At 42.6% G+C, this 12,500-nt stretch overlaps 1 long non-coding RNA gene and 6 other non-coding genes across 9 annotated transcripts in view; all 7 read left to right on the top strand.

The window, feature by feature from the left end:
- Positions 1–10,238, top strand: part of LOC127938322 (uncharacterized) — a 17,967-nt gene extending 7,729 nt beyond the window's left edge. For all 3 annotated transcript variants that reach the window (XR_008148666.1, XR_008148665.1, XR_008148664.1), the window contains 2 exons: positions 1–921; positions 10,199–10,238. The exon at positions 1–921 is cut by the window's left edge. This is a non-coding gene — a long non-coding RNA (uncharacterized LOC127938322). The remainder of the gene's footprint in view (positions 922–10,198) is intronic.
- trnas-uga (transfer RNA serine (anticodon UGA)) lies at positions 1,283–1,364 on the top strand. Its single transcript has one exon. It is a non-coding gene; the product is annotated as a tRNA-Ser (tRNA).
- On the top strand, positions 1,487–1,559 carry trnak-uuu (transfer RNA lysine (anticodon UUU)). Its single transcript has one exon. It is a non-coding gene; the product is annotated as a tRNA-Lys (tRNA).
- Positions 10,239–10,367: 129 nt separating the features above from the next.
- trnah-gug (transfer RNA histidin (anticodon GUG)) lies at positions 10,368–10,439 on the top strand. Its single transcript has one exon. It is a non-coding gene; the product is annotated as a tRNA-His (tRNA).
- A 131-nt stretch (positions 10,440–10,570) lies between these two features.
- On the top strand, positions 10,571–10,652 carry trnas-uga (transfer RNA serine (anticodon UGA)). The gene has a single exon. It is a non-coding gene; the product is annotated as a tRNA-Ser (tRNA).
- Positions 10,653–10,774: 122 nt separating this feature from the next.
- Positions 10,775–10,847, top strand: trnak-uuu (transfer RNA lysine (anticodon UUU)). Its single transcript has one exon. It is a non-coding gene; the product is annotated as a tRNA-Lys (tRNA).
- A 1,639-nt stretch (positions 10,848–12,486) lies between these two features.
- The window catches only part of trnas-aga (transfer RNA serine (anticodon AGA)), an 82-nt gene continuing 68 nt past the window's right edge, over positions 12,487–12,500 (top strand). The window contains exon 1 of the tRNA in view: positions 12,487–12,500. This exon is cut by the window's right edge and continues 68 nt beyond it. This is a non-coding gene — a tRNA (tRNA-Ser).

Below are 12,500 nucleotides of genomic sequence, written 5' to 3'. Positions count from 1 at the left end.
TACAGTTACATGTATTTGTTACATTTATATTATTTACATCAAGCTTTTGAATGGTATAGTTTTGTATATTGTTATTGGAACTTCATAATATTTAACTTAATTATACATTTAGTCAAGAATTATAGTTTGGAAAGAGTCTAACTAGTAAAATGTTTAGACGTTATGTGAAAGCTAGTACAAGTATATAAATAAATATAAAGAGACTTACTCATGTTTATGATCTCTGCTGAATAAAGTGCTTCATTCTTTTTTTTCTGAGGAAATCCATTTCTCAAATCCTCAACCACGTCACATCTTTTTGGGGTGAATTATGTGTTATTCCTCTCATCGCGAAGCAAACAGTAAAATAAAAGCACTTGAACAACAGTCTGGCTGCTTTTTCTTCTGTGTGGGCGTATTCAAGCTGCGCTTCAGTTTGAATCTGAATAGAGCGTTCAGCGTGGGGCGTGGTCACATTAGATATAATGAAGGGAGACGTGAAAAAAGGACATCGCCTTGTTTTCATATGGATTACTTTATCACAGAACATTTGTTTTAGGCAGCACTCGTTTAGTTTAAAAGTAGACATGTCAAGCTTTCTATAGATTTCTCTCTCATGTCTCTTCGTTGAGTATTCACGGAGTTACAGTTCATTTTAATGACGTGTTTGTAAATGAAGATCAGCGCAGACAAAGGCTGCAGACAGCACATCTTGTTTGTTATCTTTAGAAGTGCACAAAGTTTTGTTGTTATTATGTCTGTATCCAAAAAAAGGAAACCCTTTACTGGGTTACAGTCCGCTTGCTGACTGAGCTGGGATGTTTGCAAGAAGGTCAGGCAGCAGTGTTGCACACAAACTGAGCAGGAGTTGGTCTGTTCTTGTAGTCGTGGCCGAGTGGTTAAGGCGATGGACTAGAAATCCATTGGGGTCTCCCCGCGCAGGTTCGAATCCTGCCTACTACGCTGAAGGCCGTGAGGAAAAGTGTCCATAAATTTTTCAAGGTCCTCCCACTGATTTGCGAAATGTCCAGTCCCTCTTCGATGGACCAACACACTGCTGGTGCTTCTTCTATTCGGGCTCCAGGGGTTAACCCGGGAGAGCCAGTGGCACGCCGCGATCGTATAGTGGTTAGTACTCTGCGTTGTGGCCGCAGCGAATCCGGGTCACGGCAATACTCTGTCGTTGAGTGTACGGGAAGGTTGGCATTTTTTTACCACCTCATCTTTCTTCTCTATTTTGATTTTGATGCCTGTCCTGTGCAGGGTGACACCAGACAACTGGGCAGGCAGCCTGCCGCTAGACGTAGTTGTGGCCGAGAGGTTAAGGCGTTGGACTTGAAATCCATTGGGGTCTCCCCGCGCAGGTTCGAACCCTGCCGACTACGGGAGGGCTTGGCAGTATTGCTTTAGCTTTCTGTGATGGTAATTGTGCCTTCTATGGTCCTTTGTCCTAACTGCTTCTAGCTTTCATCCCGTGACACCTGCGTCTCTTCTTTGCTCCACAAGAGCCCGGATAGCTCAGTCGGTAGAGCATCAGACTTTTAATCTGAGGGTCCAGGGTTCAAGTCCCTGTTCGGGCGAAGGTCTTTCTTTGGCCTCACCTTGCTATCACTACGGTCCATCTCTTCTGCTGACTCTGTACTGGAACGGTGTTCCTTCCTGCTCTCGGGGATCAAGGGATCTCCCTTGTGGTTAGTGAAAAACGAACAATGTTAAAACACTTGAACAAGGCAAAAGAAAAAAAAACATAAAGAACAATGGTGCCTGGAATTTTTGAGAACTGGAGCTTGTAGCCTAGAATTTTTCTTTGTAATTCATGTGAAAATCATCTTGTTTACTCACTTACAGAAAACAATACATTGATTTACATTTTCTAAGACACTTTTTGTTGGTAAAGGTCATATGAGAGTAGGCGTCAACTATCATGAATATCATTATGATTTACACCTGAGAAGACAAAGCCCTGCATAATGAGCTGCATAAAGAGCTGCTCAGTCAGCTGTTGTCACTGAGAGGGAGGTGTTACAAGAAAGAACGTGAGAACAAAATAAATGTATATCATTTTAAGTTTGTAGTTTATTTAGAATATATTTAATTATCCCACAACATAATTTAATATGGGGGAGCAGTTAAACAGTTTATTAGGAACAATCAAAGCTGACTTTCAAACTAATTTTATTTTTGCATTATTACTCCAGTCACACAATCCTCAAGAAATCCTTTTAACAATCTGAATTTCTAAAAAACAACAACAACAACAACAACAAAAAAAAACATTTATTGTTATCATTATTATTAATGTTGAAAATAGCAGAGGACATTTTTCAGGTTTTTTAGGGGGTAAATTAAAAGAACACCATTTTTTTGTTACATTTGTTACAGTTACATGTATTTGTTACATTTATATTATTTACATCAAGCTTTTGAATGGTATAGTTTTGTATATTGTTATTGGAACTTCATAATATTTAACTTAATTATACATTTAGTCAAGAATTATAGTTTGGAAAGAGTCTAACTAGTAAAATGTTTAGACGTTATGTGAAAGCTAGTACAAGTATATAAATAAATATAAAGAGACTTACTCATGTTTATGATCTCTGCTGAATAAAGTGCTTCATTCTTTTTTTTCTGAGGAAATCCATTTCTCAAATCCTCAACCACGTCACATCTTTTTGGGGTGAATTATGTGTTATTCCTCTCATCGCGAAGCAAACAGTAAAATAAAAGCACTTGAACAACAGTCTGGCTGCTTTTTCTTCTGTGTGGGCGTATTCAAGCTGCGCTTCAGTTTGAATCTGAATAGAGCGTTCAGCGTGGGGCGTGGTCACATTAGATATAATGAAGGGAGACGTGAAAATAGGACATCGCCTTGTTTTCATATGGATTACTTTATCACAGAACATTTGTTTTAGGCAGCACTCGTTTAGTTTAAAAGTAGACATGTCAAGCTTTCTATAGATATCTCTCTCATGTCTCTTCGTTGAGTATTCACAGAGTTACAGTTCATTTTAATGACGTGTTTGTAAATGAAGATCAGCGCAGACAAAAGGCTGCAGACAGCACATCTTGTTTGTTATCTTTAGAAGTGCACAAAGTTTTGTTGTTATTATGTCTGTATCCAAAAAAAGGAAACCCTTTACTGGGTTACAGTCCGCTTGCTGACTGAGCTAGGATGTTTGCAAGAAGGTCAGGCAGCAGTGTTGCACACAAACTGAGCAGGAGTTGGTCTGTTCTTGTAGTCGTGGCCGTACCTTCCAGCGATCGGACGGCTGAACACTTCCTAACACTTCCTAACAACATTTGAATACTTCCGAACAAGGTCGCAACACTTCCTAACAAAGTCAGAACGAAAGTCCGAAGACCTCCTAAATTAATCCGAACAGGTCCTAACGCAAATCCGAAACTTTCGAACAGATGGGGCAAAGGAGCCAATCAATTCCTACCAAGAGGAAAAAGCCAATTATCAAGTTGACATGCCAATCTCGCCGCTGATTGGCTGAATGAGTTTCGGGATATTCCAGCTGTTTGTATCTCACTGGACATCTGCTATCCGGAGATTCAAGGTAAAGCGTTATCACAATAAAAATCCGTGACATCAGTGTTAACCTATTTGTTCAAACATTAATTCATGATTTGGAATAAAGATTATTCTGATCGTTCTACGCCTGCGTAGCAAGGGAAGCTAACTTAACGTGATGCTAACTGATGCTTGTTAAGTTTTTATTTTCTATATCTTTGCAAGAATTTCATTTCATCATTCAGTATTCCAAGTATTCATTTCCTATGTTATTTCAGTCATGGCTGAGTGATTCTTTACTGAATGTATTTAAATCTTTTACTATTCCAGGTATTCATTAAATATCTATTTTTTTCCCCCTTTCTTACTTTATATACAAACACAGTTTTTATAATTATAAATCAAAAGCTATTTGCAATTTTTTGCAAGTAGGAACATATTTACTGCAGAAAACTATTAACCTGCCACATATTTTACCACTCAACATGTCTGCTTTCTATATACACACATATATATATATATATGTGTGTGTGTGTGTGTGTGTGTATATATATGTGTGTGTGTGTGTGTGTGTGTGTATATGTATGTATGTATGTATATATAAATATAAAACTCCAATAAACTCCTTTCTACTGTTGCTATATTAACACATATTTAACCACATTGATTTGTTCCCCAATACTGTTCAGATATGACCAAAACAGGCAAATCCTCTGCTTATTGGAACGACATCTGCCACAGGTATGCCCAGGGCACCTTCCAGTTCAGTACAGGAAAAAGGCCTGGAAGCAGAAAATGGAAGGAGGTCCTGGAGCGGATTGATGCCTGTCCCCTGCAAAGGGGGAATAAGGTGGACCTGTTTGGCAGGCACATAGTGTGCACTTGTGGGTTCCATAAGGTAGGTATATGATATAATATATCAAAGGCATGATAAGTCCCTGTATCATGTAATACACTATTTTATGCACCAACCCCTGATATATTCTCAGAATATATTCTCAGTACAGTTCTGCAGAATAATTGGTGTAATTATTTAACATGAATAGTATGACCTTCGTTTGTTCCTAATATTAATTTTCTCCCAGTCAACAGATAAGGTCCTGATTGAGTCAGGGCCTAAGGTAAAGGCAGGTGGCAGCTCAGAGGAGACAGGGACATCACAAGAAGTACATGGGGTGAAGTGTTCTCTGTGTAGTGTGGTTGTGGAGGCAGAGAAGTTCTCCGAGCACCTCTCTGACCACCACGTTGAAGAGAGGTGTGACAGCTGTGGGGTCAGGGTCCAGGGTGCCGTCGGACTCCTCCAACACATTGAGTCGAGCCATTATGGAGCTCTATTGGCTCCACGTGTCAGCCCTTCAAAAAATCCCACACCATCTCCGTGCCCCTCACCATCTCCATGGCTGCCTCCACCTCCACAGCACTTGCCGTCTCCAATGCCAGTACCAGTGTCTCCATCCCCAGGGCCCACTCCATTCCCACACCACTCTCCAGCTCCAAAGCCCTCACCACCTCCACGGCACTCTCCATCTCCACAGCCCACTCCATCCTCACATCTAGTACCGTCACTGCAGCCTACACCATCTCTGCCTCAGGCTATTACTGACTGGGAGAGCTTTCTTCCCAGTCAGTTCAAGAGAGTCCTCCAGCCAGCAGATTGGGTGTGGATTGCCAAGTGCCTCTATGAGCCCACAGGGCAGCTGAGGCAGAAGATCCAGGTGAACTGGTTTTATCCACCGATGCAGCCCAAGCCATGTCCTCCTGAGCCCGGGTGGTACTTCCGACAGAGGATGTTCTTGTGGGCACCAATGAGGATGTGGGGCATTCCTCTTAAATGCCCACAGTGTGGCCGGAAGATGCACCATTCAGGAATTTACCCGAAGGTGAGGGAGGTGATTGACATGGATAGCCGCTATTACCTTGTGGGTGGTGACTATCCACGCTGCAGTGCATGCAAGTTGCCAGTATGCCCATGGAGCCAGGACATCCTTTCACAACTGGATGTGGCACACAGGACCATGTTTCCAGCGGTGCTGACCACGCAGCTAGCCCTGGACAGGAAATGTGTGACTTTCCTCAGGCCAAGGACCAGTGGTAACAGTTCCTCCTACTTCCAGTCAGCAGTAGAGGAAGCCCACAGTGAGGAGTGGGCACGACGCACCATCCAGTACCTCTCTGATTGTGAGCATCATTTGAGAAAGGTTACCCTGGTCCAATCTGCTACGGCACCTGCCTTTTCTGCACCCGCACCCTTCAGGCCACTTCCACTCGCCCAGTGGTTTGAGACTGTCCACTCCAATGATATCCTCAGCCATTTGGATGAGATGAAGGGGGTGATTACCTCCACCTATGGCCGAATCCTGAAGATGGATTCTACAAAGAAGGTACAATACATGAAGGTTTCAGAATGAGGTTTATTTTCAGCCAGAAAGAATTTCAACATGATGAAAAATGTTGTGTTATATACATTTGTGTTATAAATATTGTAATGTACCATAACAAATCAAAGAAAATGTATAATTAAGCTTGTCAGAATGTCTTTATTTTTCCTTCTTTTTGTTTTTCAGATCACCAAAAAGCTGGCTGGTGGCATTGGGGACACGGCTGCATGGATGACCAACATTGGCAATGAGCTCGGCCAGGTTTTGAACAGTGTTCTGACAACAGCTGAAGGCGCAGGACTGGAGGAGCTGTGCCAGGGCGTCGTCAAACGTTACCAGAATGCTGGCGAGCCAGAGCCTGAGGTCATCTATGTTGACCGGGATTGCTGCAGTCAGTCAGGTGACATTTTCAAATTACTACTTTATGAAATCTGCACTGCAATATATTTTATAAAAGTGAATAGTGGTGTAAAAAAGTTCCCCTTTCCCTATTGGTGATGGTAATTAGTATTATTATTACAGCCAGTGTATTAAAAATTTTAATAAATTATATTGACTGAAAAGTATGTTTGAAATTAAATCAAATGCATGTTTTTTTATTTTTTCTCCTCCACAGGTGCATCTGCAGTGTTAAAACTTTTTCGGCCATGGAAGTCTATTGTAAGGCTAGATATCTTCCATTTTATGAGAAGATTCAACTGTGGCCTTACTACTGAGCACCACCCTCTCTATGGTACCTTTTGTTCAAAACTTTCCTCCTGTATCTTTGAGTGGGATCAGGAGGATGTGAAAGAACTTAAGGCGGCCAAGAGAGGGGAGTGGAAGTGCAGCCATGGTGGAAAGGCTCCCACTGAGGCACAGCTCATGGCCAGCATCAGCCCAAGTGAACTGGCGAAGCACTGTAGGCGGCGGACACGCAGGGCTGAGGAAATCCGGGCCATGATTTCAGGGCTGCTGGAATCAGTGTGGGAGCTAACTGACACTACAGGGTTTCGCCTGGTTAACCCTGACAGCATGCACCATGTATGGGAGATGCAACAAAAACACCTCGAGTGCATCCTGGACCCTCCACATGTAGAGTTGTACACAAAGACGGGGACACTCCAGAAGGGTGGCAAAGTCCTAAACGTGCTTAGGTGTGGCAGGGGGTCATCCTCGCTGGAGAGTTTTCACCGCCACCAATGTGCCTTCATTCCTGGTAAATTCTGAATGTTAAATTGCAGTATGTTTTATAGAATTTTATGTTGAAAAGATCGCTATTGTGTCAACAACAGAACCCTGGGTGCTACCTGGATTTGGCTTGTTTTCATGGAATTTACTATCAGTCTCATTATTATGTGTTACTGTTCTATAACTGTGTCATTAAATTTGTATGTCCTCAGTTTAAAATAATTGCTGACTGAATCTGTGCATTTTCATTCTTAGGATGGAGATGCAATGCCATGCACACACAAATGTACATGTTAGAGGGGGCCTCGAGGTGGAACATGAGCCGGGCAAAAGAAGCTGTATCTGTGGTGGGGGCCTCAACCCTCAGGACATTTGATGTCTGCACAATGTCTCATTTAAACAGCATGAGCCAACGGGTCCTTGGTCGGGCTTTGATGCCAGAATTTACACCTCCAGGAAAACCCACTGGTAAGATATCTCACAGGGAAATGCTGAGCATTGGACTATTTCTCTCTCTCTCCTGTATTTGTTTGTTTGTGTGTGTGTGTGTGTGAGTGTGTGTGTCCTCTCCCCATTAACAATGTGGTACAAATTATTGCAGGGGAGCGCATTGCAGTGGAGTACTTGTTGGCCCAGTCAAATAGAGGCGACCAGTTGATTGTACACCACAATGACATGCCTGAAGTCCCCCCAGAGGAGCCCGAAGAGGATAGTGAAATTGACACGACTGTGTGCCATGCAGCTGACCTTAGGGCTGATGACTCTGACCCTCCAGTAGCTGTCGTGCAGGCCCAGGTGACAAGTCAGGTGGGTGACACTGAACCCAAATCCCCTGATGAGGAGGTCACTGAGGAAGAGGAGGATGACACTGCAAGTCCTAGCACATCAAGCCAGGTAATATTGCTATTCTGTACTATTTTTTACATTTAAAAAAAATGTATCTGGTACAGTGCAAAACGCCTATTGTCACCAATGTGTAAAGTTAAAATATATGCATGTACAATGCAAAATAATTATTACAACACTGTATATATTTATTGGACTGTGTTTGGCATTTTTCTCAATTTCCAGAGTACACAGTGTGATTCCAGAGGTGTCTTGGGCTGGGAGGCAGTTGATGCCCTGGCAGCCTACTTGGTTGGCCTAAACCGAACGATCACTGCCTTGTCATCACAAGAGGAGGCCAACATAGTCCAGCTGTACATGGCTCTGCATGCCATGGACAAGGTACCATCAAAATATAGCCAGAGGGTTAAGAAGAAGGCTTTGACAGGACCTTGGAGAGCATCCAGGAAGCAGAGTGGCTCTGCTCCAGGACAGCAGGAAGCAGAGAGGTAATTTGACTATTTGGATCGTCACTAGTTTATAACCCAGTATACAGTTCAGATTATATCATCTTTCTTTTCCATAGATTGTTCATGACTCATGGGCAGGCAGCTCAGGACCCTGAAGTCCACAGGGTCTGTGAATGTGTTTGCCTAAGGCTTTTGAAAGAGTTTCAGCAAGCACGGAACAGGCCCAGGGACACACAAGGAAAAACTCTGCCAATTCCACAATCTATTGTGGTGGTATACAGCCACTTAAAACAGCTGATGGAGGACAGCAGAGAGGTTCTAGGACAGACTAACCTAGCTCTGGTCCCGATAAACACCACTACTGTCTCCTCGTGGTGAGTCTTTTTTTATGCAATACTTTTATACAATCACAGTAGTTTATCAAGATTGTACTTATAAAACATTCTTGTACATGCTTTTAAAAATGATGCTACAGGTAAAGAAAATGGGCTTTTATTCACTTAAATTGCAAACTTAAAATGAAGAATATTTCTCTTGCAGGCTACTAAGAAGACAGAAACGTGTAGACAGAGACATGCTTCTGCAGGGTACTGCACTGCCCAAACAAGTATATTTGGCAAAGGAGGCTCTTCCTGAAGTGCGCGCACTTCCAGCTGTTCCTGCACAGCATGGGCATGAGGCCATGGTATTTCAGGATTCAGCAAATCAGGAGGGAGAGGCCTTCATTCGTAAGCGTATCTCCAACAGGTGCCCAATGCCCACCCCTCCTCCTGGATCTTACTCTGCATTTCCCATATACCCACCAGCACCACACTTTGCATTCCCCGCTGGGTCCTACCCACCCTTTCCCAGCTACCAACCAGGTCTACCACTGCCTCATTCTACCCAATTCCAGCCACCTCCCCAATTCCAGCCACCTTCCCAATTCCAGCCACCTCCCCAATTCCAGCCACCTCCCCAATTCCAGCCACCTCCCCAATTCCAGCCACCTTCCCAATTCCAGCCACCTCCCCAATTCCAGCCACCTTCCCAATTCCAGCCACCTCCCCAATTCCAGCCGCCTCCCCAATTCCAGCTGCCTAATACCTTGCCATCACAAACTTGTCCCTCTACTCAGCCCAGGCAGCGCACATGGAGAAGGCAGAAAGCTGCCCAAGAGGATGAGGAGCGAGTGGCTAGAGGTGAACCACCACGGAAACGACTAGCAAAGGATATATATCACTATATCTGCAAGCAGTGTGGGCTGGCAAAAAATAAGACAACTGGACACACTCAGCTGAAGGGCCGGTGGTATTGTCCAGCCTCAGGTCTCTCTGTTGCACAGTGGAGGGAGAATGTACAGGGAGTTCTTTGATTTTTTTTTTCATTGGTGTATAAAGTAATGTATATAGTTAGGTTTTTATATAGTTGCATATGGTTCCGTTTTTAGTTGTGTTTGCTGTGCTGTATGTTGTTGTGCTGTGAACATTTTGTTTTTAGTTGCTGTTTCCAGTGTTTAATTTGCAGTGTTTGTAAAAAAAGAAAGACACAACTCTTGTGGTGTAATAGTAACACATCCACCCTTTGGGTGGAAGATTCCAGGTGCAAGTCCTGGCAAGAGTGTGTGGTGTGTTTGTCAGATTATTATTATTATTATTAATTTTTTATTAGAAAATGTATAGTCAAAAACCAATCAAACACTTTACTTAAATCCTTTGTGAGTGTTTGATGGATAATTTTTTTTTCTTTTTCTTGCTTTCCCTCCTTTCTCCTTCTCTTTTCCCTTTCTTTCCCCCTTGTAGCAGTCCCTTTTGCCCTGTTTTTGGCCGAGTGGTTAAGGCGATGGACTAGAAATCCATTGGGGTCTCCCCGCGCAGGTTCGAATCCTGCCGACTACGCTGAAGGCCGTGAGGAAAAGTGTCCATAAATTTTTCAAGGTCCTCCCACTGATTTGCGAAATGTCCAGTCCCTCTTCGATGGACCAACACACTGCTGGTGCTTCTTCTATTCGGGCTCCAGGGGTTAACCCGGGAGAGCCAGTGGCACGCCGCGATCGTATAGTGGTTAGTACTCTGCGTTGTGGCCGCAGCAACCCCGGTTCGAATCCGGGTCGCGGCAATACTCTGGCGTAGAGTGTACGGGAAGGTTGCCATTTTTTTACCACCTCATCTTTCTTCTCTATTTTGTTTTTGATGCCTGGCCTGTGCAGGGTGACACCAGACAACTGGGCAGGCAGCCTGCCGCTAGACGTAGTCGTGGCCGAGAGGTTAAGGCGTTGGACTTGAAATCCATTGGGGTCTCCCCGCGCAGGTTCGAACCCTGCCGACTACGGGAGGGTTTTGCAGTATTGCTTTAGCTTTCTGTGATGGTAATTGTGCCTTCTATGGTCCTTTGTCCTAACTGCTTCTAGCTTTCATCCCGTGACACCTGCGTCTCTTCTTTGCTCCACAAGAGCCCGGATAGCTCAGTCGGTAGAGCATCAGACTTTTAATCTGAGGGTCCAGGGTTCAAGTCCCTGTTCGGGCGAAGGTCTTTCTTTGGCCTCACCTTGCTATCACTACGGTCCATCTCTTCTGCTGACTCTGTACTGGAACGGTGTTCCTTCCTGCTCTCGGGGATCAAGGGATCTCCCTTGTGGTTAGTGAAAAACGAACAGTGTTAAAACACTTGAACAAGGCAAACATAAAGAACAATGGTGCCTGGAATTTTTGAGAACTGGAGCTTGTAGCCTAGAATTTTTCTTTGCAATTCATGTGAAAATCATCTTGTTTACTCATTTACAGAAAACAATACATTGATTTACATTTTCTAAGACACTTTTTGTTGGTAAAGGTCATATGAGAGTAGGCGTCAACTATCATGAATGTCATTATGATTTACACCTGAGAAGACAAAGCCCTGCATAATGAGCTGCATAAAGAGCCGCTCAGTCAGCTGTTGTCACTGAGAGGGAGGTGTTACAAGAAAGAACGTGAGAACAAAATAAATGTATATCATTTTAAGTTTGTAGTTTATTTAGAATATATTTAATTATCCCACAACATAATTTAATATGGGGGAGCAGTTAAACAGTTTATTAGGAACAATCAAAGCTGACTTTCAAACTAATTTTATTTTTGCATTATTACTCCAGTCACACAATCCTCAAGAAATCCTTTTAACAATCTGAATTCCTAAAAAACAACAACAACAAAAAAAAACATTTATTGTTATCATTATTATTAATGTTGAAAATAGCAGAGGACATTTTTCAGGTTTTTTAGGGGGTAAATTAAAAAGAACACCATTTTTTGTTACATTTGTTACAGTTACATGTATTTGTTACATTTATATTATTTACATCAAGCTTTTGAATGGTATAGTTTTGTATATATTGTTATTGGAACTTCATAATATTTAACTTATTTATATCTTTAGTTAAGAATTATAGTTTGGAAAGAGTCTAACTAGTAAAATGTTTAGACGTTATGTGAAAGCTAGTACAAGTATATAAATAAATATAAAGAGACTTACTCATGTTTATGATCTCTGCTGAATAAAGTGCTTCATTCTTTTTTTTCTGAGGAAATCCATTTCTCAAATCCTCAACCACGCCACATCTTTTTGGGGTGAATTATGTGTTATTCCTCTCATCGCGAAGCAAACAGTAAAATAAAAGCACTTGAACAACAGTCTGGCTGCTTTTTCTTCTGTGTGGGCGTATTCAAGCTGCGCTTCAGTTTGAATCTGAATAGAGCGTTCAGCGTGGGGCGTGGTCACATTAGATATAATGAAGGGAGACGTGAAAAAAGGACATCGCCTTGTTTTCATATGGATTACTTTATCACAGAACATTTGTTTTAGGCAGCACTCGTTTAGTTTAAAAGTAGACATGTCAAGCTTTCTATAGATATCTCTCTCATGTCTCTTCGTTGAGTATTCACAGAGTTACAGTTCATTTTAATGACGTGTTTGTAAATGAAGATCAGCGCAGACAAAGGCTGCAGACAGCACATCTTGTTTGTTATCTTTAGAAGTGCACAAAGTTTTGTTGTTATTATGTCTGTATCCAAAAAAAGGAAACCCTTTACTGGGTTACAGTCCGCTTGCTGACTGAGCTGGGATGTTTGCAAGAAGGTCAGGCAGCAGTGTTGCACACAAACTGAGCAGGAGTTGGTCTGTTCTTGTAGTCGTGGCCGA

The sequence above is a fragment of the Carassius gibelio genome, chromosome A20 (genome assembly GCF_023724105.1).
Source record: "Carassius gibelio isolate Cgi1373 ecotype wild population from Czech Republic chromosome A20, carGib1.2-hapl.c, whole genome shotgun sequence".
Lineage (NCBI taxonomy): Eukaryota > Metazoa > Chordata > Actinopteri > Cypriniformes > Cyprinidae > Carassius > Carassius gibelio.
This window is presented reverse-complemented; position numbering and strand designations above follow the sequence as displayed.